This window comes from Penaeus vannamei, chromosome 20 (genome assembly GCF_042767895.1).
Source record: "Penaeus vannamei isolate JL-2024 chromosome 20, ASM4276789v1, whole genome shotgun sequence".
Lineage (NCBI taxonomy): Eukaryota > Metazoa > Arthropoda > Malacostraca > Decapoda > Penaeidae > Penaeus > Penaeus vannamei.
Window position 1 is genome coordinate 405,454 of NC_091568.1, and position 7,500 is coordinate 412,953.

The window sequence follows — 7,500 nt, forward strand, 5'->3', positions numbered from 1 at the left end:
CTCGTGGCAGGCCGTCGCGCGCACCTTTCGCGAAACCCTTCCTTGCAAGGCGTTCAATTGCCGGCGATCCGTTCCTTGCAAGACATAATTGCCGGCGACCCGTTCCTTGTAAAGCGTTCAACTCGATGGCGATCCGTTCCTTGCAAGACGTTCAGCTAATGGCGATCCGTTCCTTGCAAGACTCAATTGCCGACGATCCGTTCCTTGCAAGACGTTCAGCTGATGGCGATCCATTCCTTGCAAGACTCTATTGCCGACGATCCGTTCCTTGCAAAGCGTTCAACTCGATGGCGATTCTTTCCTTGCAAAGCGTTCAACTTATGGCGATTCTTTCCTTGCAAGACTCAATTGCCGACGATCCGTTCCTTGCATGACGTTCAGCTGATGGCGATCCGTTCCTTGCAAGACATAATTGCCGACGATCCCTTCCTTGCAAGACGTTCAGCTGATGGCGATCCGTTCCTTGCAACACGATCAATTACCTTACAAGACGTTCAACTTAGGGCGATTCTATCCTTGCAAGACGATCAACCAACCGCGGTGTCGGACTCTCGCCCTCGCCTCGCCCCGACGTGATAAATAGCAGCGAGGAGAGACTAACATCAGCAGTAATAAGTCGTGGACGGAAGGGTCGACACGCCGGCGGACGCGGCCAGGGAGAGAGGGCGGGGACGCAGCCCAGAGCCGGGGCGAGAGGCGAGAGGTATGGGTCTTCGTTATCCTTTAGGACACGAGAAGAAGATGAAGAAGAAAAAGGAAGCAGTGTAAAAGAAGATGAAGAAGAAGGAAGAAGTACAAGAAGAAGATGAAGAAGGAAGAAGTAAAAGAAGGTAAAGGAAGGAACACAAAAAGAAGATGAAGAAGAAGGAAGAAGTACAAGAAAAAGAAGATAAAGGAAGCAGTACAAGAAGAAGAACAACAACAAAAACGCCACCAAATTGTACATAAATTCACAAATTTATCGACGTTTCTTCAGCGGCCTTCCCGTCTTGGTTTTCGCGAGGCCGTCGCAGGGCTCGGGGACGACGGAGCTTCGCCTGCAGGACAAGGGCGGCGGAAGAAGGAATCGAGGGAGGGGAAGGAAGGGGAAAGAGGAGAGGAGGGAGACGAAAGGGGAGAGGAAGGAGAGGCTGAAGAAGGGGTAAGAAGGAGAAGAAAGGAGAGAGGAAGGAGAGGATGAAGAAGGAAAAGAAAGGGGAGAGGACGAGGAGGAAGGATACGAAAAATAAGAAGGTACGGATGAGGAAGAAGAGAAGGGAGGGGAAGGGGGAGGCAGACGAGAGGAAGGAGGAGACTCGCAAGGGGCAGCCTCGAGCGGGAGGCTGGCCCCGCGATAAGCGTGGCTGCACAAACAAACAGGAGGCACTCCAGGATCCCGCCGCCGGCCCTCGTCACTCAGCGCGCCCTCGGCCCGTCCGCGGCGATCCCGCTATCTCGTCCGTTTCGCTTCCCGCCCTTTTCATCCCCAGGCGCGCTCTCTCCCGGGATTCGCGACGCCCAACTCCCGATCAGCGGGCGCACTTGTCCTAAATACTCCCATTCTTCCTCCTGCAGGAACCGGCGCCGCGTCCTCCCTCCGTCAGCGGCCCTCTCGCGGCGCCTCCTTCGCCCCCGCCGTCAGCAGCACACTCGTCGATCCCTCTCCAAAGGCGTCGCACTCTTTGCTCCCACACTTGGCCCTCACGCACCCAACAGCACGGGAATCTCGCCCTAAGCTACATTAAGGAGACAATGTAAAATCCTCCTGGAATTCGGCAGTCTCTCAGTGCCCAGGTTGCAAACTTGCACCTGCCACTGCCAAATATGGTAGTCGCCCTCCCCCTCCCTCCCTCCCTCCCCCGACCCACTCCGCATACCCACTGCCACTCTGCCCAATATCAAGCCGCCGTCACCCACCTCCTCTCCCCTTCTCTCTTTCTCTCCGCTTCGCTCTTTCTCTCCCCTTCTCTCTTTCTCTCCCTTGTTCTCTCTTCTCTCCCCGCGTCTGTCTTTACCCCTTTTTCCCACGCTGCTAAAAGCCTAGCTAATTCGACCTCGCATTCGGAAACATTTACTCGACGCCGCATGACTAACGCTCTCCGGGGGCATCTGCTGGGATTTGTGCCTCGGCATTTGAGACGAGCCTTGCGTGTGTTTTTATTTTCTATTTTTTTTTATTTTTATTTGTTTTCTTACACCGGGGCTCCTCTTATAAGCAAACGCGTCTGAGCCATTACACGCCTAGGTACTATATTTAATCTAATAGTAGTTAACACAAGTTACAATAATTAGGTATTAGTTACAGCTCGTCACCACACACCCTCCGCCGAGAAAACCTCCATCGAGGAACTTTTTTGGGAAAAGTGGAATTGAGGAAGAGCCGCTCGGATCGGGGAAGCTCACCTGCCTCGTTCCGATCCACTTGCGCACGCGGTAAGCTTCGATAACCCTCCCCCCCCCCCACTCCCCCCACCTCATCCCCCTCACCTCGGGAACGCCGCTGTTTGTTTTCCCAGCTGATGGACGGGAACAGCTGATGCGGGTCGCCCGTAGATCAGCTGACTGACCCCGCTATGACAGGACGCGGGCTTTGCGGAGGTCCTGCCTCGCCAACCTGGCCTCCTGCACCGCGCGCGCTCCGAACCACCTCCTAATTGGCCAGCGAGGCACCGACGAGCCCGCTGAGAGGCCGAGCGAAGGACTCACAAGCCGAGGGCGACGCCATCGGGACAAGGGCGAGGGAGGCGGCGCGGAAGGCCCGGCGGGATGAGCTCGAGTGAGGCCGACGGGGCGAGGGGCACGGACGGCGCGACCAGGCCGCCCCTCAGAGCCACTATCCTGCTTTACTGTTCGTCGTCTCCTCGACACCTGGCCCCGCGCATCCCGCAGCTGCTGCTAGGACTCATTGGGCGAGCTTTGCTACTTGCAGCACACATGGGAGACGGAGGAGGTGGGGAGGGGGCAGGAGGGGGAAAGACGAGAGGTGGGAAGGGAGAGGGACAGAGGGAAGGAAGGAGGGAGAGGGACAGAGGGAAGGAAGGAGGGAGAGGGAGAGAGAGAGATAGAGAAATATATATAGAGAGATGGGTCGATAGACAGATAGAGAAGGAGCGAGGCCGACAGACACACAGACACACAGAGCCAGCGAAGGAGAACGGGAAAGGCCAGGAGAGCTAAGGGCCGGTCAGCAGCGTCGAGGAGATGGCATCAGACTCGGGAAATCCTGCAGCCGCCCGTCGCTCGTCCGAACACCTCCGCCACCAGCCCGGGCACAGCGACGCCGCAAGCAAGAGACGCATGCAAATTGGCAGCAAATTTTATGTGCGCAAGAACCAGAGAGGGAGAAGTCTGATCACGCCGGGAAAGTCGTGGAAGGAGGAGGAGGGGGGGTGAGGGAGGGGGATTTTTAAACCCACTCCGCCACCCCCTGCTACCCCCACCCCCTCCTTACTGATATTAAAGGTGTCACGGCACTTTTACGACACAGACCCCGCCCACCTGTACTCCCAAATCAACCGACGAACCTAACTACAAGAACAATCAATAATCGACACATGCAATTAGTAAAAAAAAAATTCTAGCCAAAAAATCAAATTCCGGTATCTTATAATACGACACATACATTATATATATTAAAATAATCTAGTCGCAACTCAAATTCCGGTATCTTAGAAAAAAAAAAAAAAAAGAGCGCCCAGCTCGTGAACCAAAAAAAAAAAAAAAAAAAAACTCGAGCAAAATGCCTAATTAACCCCCCCCCCCCCCCCGCCTAGTTTACGCCGACGCGCTGTGAGCCCAACGCGGGGCACAAAAACCCATAACGACCACACCATACACGCCCACGCCCACGCCCTCACCCGCCCTTCCCACGACGCAAGATACGATCGCCGCGACACAGAGGGCAGCACTGCACGCCGAAGACACAAACCGACCTGTCCACAGACCGGACTATACCCTCAGACCGGATTGCCTATAAATTGAATTGTCCACAGAACGCAATACCCACGGACTTACCTACATACCAAACTGTCCATTGACCGAAATACCCACAGACTGACCTATATCTACATACCAAACTGCCCACAGACCGAATTGCACACAAAGTGAATTGTCCACAGAACGAAATACCCACGAATACCTACAGAATGACCTACCCACATACCAAACTACCCACACAGCGAAATACCCACAGACTGACCCATTCCCACATACCAAAACAACCCACAGAATGCACTGGCAACAGACCAAGCACAACCCGCCTGCTGGAGTCCGATCATCACGCGTCGACACGAACCTCCCTTTCCGGAAAGACTAAAAGAAAGACTAAAAGATTTCACGAAAAGACGAAAAGACTAAAAGATTCCTAAAAAGATTTCACGAAAAGACGAAAAGACTAAAAGAAAGACTAAAAGATTTCACGAAAAGACGAAAAGACTAAAAGAAAGACTAAAAAGATTTCACGAAAAGACGAAAAGACTAAAAGATTCCTAAAAAGATTTCACGAAAAGACGAAAAGACTAAAAGAAAGACTAAAAGATTTCACGAAAAGACGAAAAGACTAAAAGAAAGACTAAAAGATTTCACGAAAAGACGAAAAGACTAAAAGATTCCTAAAAAGATTTCACGAAAAGACGAAAAGACTAAAAGATTCCTAAAAAGATTTCACGAAAAGACGAAAAGACTAAAAGATTCCTAAAAAGATTTCACGAAAAGACGAAAAGACTAAAAGAAAGACTAAAAGATTTCACGAAAAGACGAAAAGACTAAAAGATTCCTAAAAAGATTTCACGAAAAGACGAAAAGACTAAAAGATTCCTAAAAAGATTTCACGAAAAGACGAAAAGACTAAAAGAAAGACTAAAAGATTTCACGAAAAGACGAAAAGACTAAAAGATTCCTAAAAAGATTTCACGAAAAGACGAAAAGACTAAAAGATTCCTAAAAAGATTTCACGAAAAGACGAAAAGACTAAAAGATTCCTAAAAAGATTTCACGAAAAGACGAAAAGACTAAAAGAAAGACTAAAAGATTTCACGAAAAGACGAAAAGACTAAAAGAAAGACTAAAAGATTTCACGAAAAGACGAAAAGACTAAAAGATTCCTAAAAAGATTTCACGAAAAGACGAAAAGACTAAAAGATTCCTAAAAAGATTTCACGAAAAGACGAAAAGACTAAAAGATTCCTAAAAAGATTTCACGAAAAGACGAAAAGACTAAAAGATTCCTAAAAAGATTTCACGAAAAGACGAAAAGACTAAAAGAAAGACTAAAAGATTTCACGAAAAGACGAAAAGACTAAAAGAAAGACTAAAAGATTTCACGAAAAGACGAAAAGACTAAAAGAAAGACTAAAAGATTTCACGAAAAGACGAAAAGACGAAAAGATTCCTAAAAGATTTCACGAAAAGACGAAAAGACGAAAAGATTTCACGAAAAGACGAAAAGACTAAAAGATTCCTAAAAGATTTAACGAAAAGACGAAGACTAAAAGATTCCTAAAAGATTTCACGAAAAGACGAAAAGACTAAAAGATTTCACGAAAAGACGAAAAGACTAAAAGATTCCTAAAAAGATTTCACGAAAAGACGAAAAGACTAAAAGAAAGACTAAAAGATTTCACGAAAAGACGAAAAGACTAAAAGAAAGACTAAAAGATTTCACGAAAAGACGAAAAGACTAAAAGATTCCTAAAAAGATTTCACGAAAAGACGAAAAGACTAAAAGATTCCTAAAAAGATTTCACGAAAAGACGAAAAGACTAAAAGAAAGACTAAAAGATTTCACGAAAAGACGAAAAGACTAAAAGAAAGACTAAAAGATTTCACGAAAAGACGAAAAGACTAAAAGAAAGACTAAAAGATTTCACGAAAAGACGAAAAGACTAAAAGATTCCTAAAAAGATTTCACGAAAAGACGAAAAGACTAAAAGAAAGACTAAAAGATTTCACGAAAAGACGAAAAGACTAAAAGATTCCTAAAAAGATTTCACGAAAAGACGAAAAGACTAAAAGAAAGACTAAAAGATTTCACGAAAAGACTAAAAGAAAGACTAAAAGATTTCACGAAAAGACGAAAAGACTAAAAGATTCCTAAAAAGATTTCACGAAAAGACGAAAAGACTAAAAGATTTCACGAAAAGACGAAAAGACTAAAAGAAAGACTAAAAGATTTCACGAAAAGACGAAAAGACTAAAAGATTCCTAAAAGATTTCACGAAAAGACGAAAAGACGAAAAGATTCCTAAAAGATTTCACGAAAAGACGAAAAGACGAAAAGATTCCTAAAAGATTTCACGAAAAGACGAAAAGACGAAAAGATTCCTAAAAGATTTCACGAAAAGACGAAAAGACTAAAAGATTCCTAAAAAGATTTCACGAAAAGACGAAAAGACTAAAAGAAAGACTAAAAGATTTCACGAAAAGACGAAAAGACTAAAAGATTCCTAAAAAGATTTCACGAAAAGACGAAAAGACTAAAAGATTCCTAAAAAGATTTCACGAAAAGACGAAAAGACTAAAAGATTCCTAAAAAGATTTCACGAAAAGACGAAAAGACTAAAAGATTCCTAAAAAGATTTCACGAAAAGACGAAAAGACTAAAAGATTCCTAAAAAGATTTCACGAAAAGACGAAAAGACTAAAAGAAAGACTAAAAGATTTCACGAAAAGACGAAAAGACTAAAAGAAAGACTAAAAGATTTCACGAAAAGACGAAAAGACTAAAAGAAAGACTAAAAGATTTCACGAAAAGACGAAAAGACTAAAAGATTCCTAAAAAAGATTTCACGAAAAGACGAAAAGACTAAAAGATTCCTAAAAAGATTTCACGAAAAGACGAAAAGACTAAAAGATTCCTAAAAAGATTTCACGAAAAGACGAAAAGACTAAAAGATTCCTAAAAAGATTTCACGAAAAGACGAAAAGACGAAAAGATTCCTAAAAGATTTCACGAAAAGACGAAAAGACTAAAAGATTCCCCGATGGTTACCCTGGCCACGACTCCCCTCCCCCCTTCCCCCTCCCCCTCAGTTGCTGAAGGATGTACCCCCCACTCCCCCCCACCTCGCCGCGACGGTCCACCTGTTGCTCCCTAAGTGGAAAAGAGTTAATTGAAGAGTGACTCGAAATACACGAAAGTGGGTTTGATAAAAGAGGAGACTAACTTCAGGAGGCACTGTTGTCTAACCACATGGAAAGAACTCAAGAATACGAGAGAATTTGATGGTGGACATGGCTCTCTTTCTCTTTTTCTTTCTCTCTTTCTCTCTCTTTCAAACTCTCTCTCCCTCTCTCTCTCTCTCTCTCTGTCTCTCTCTCTCTCTCTATCTCTCTCTCGCGCGCGCGCGCGGGTGTGTGTGTGTGTGTGTGTGTGTGTGTGTGTTCGCATCACTCACTGCCACTCACCTATCCCGCTGTCCTCCATAGACTCAAACGCCCCCTTTTGCCCCCCCCCCTTTGGAACTTATCACGCCCTCCACTTCTCGTGCCCCCCTCCCCTCCCCCTTGTTATCCTCGCCCCCC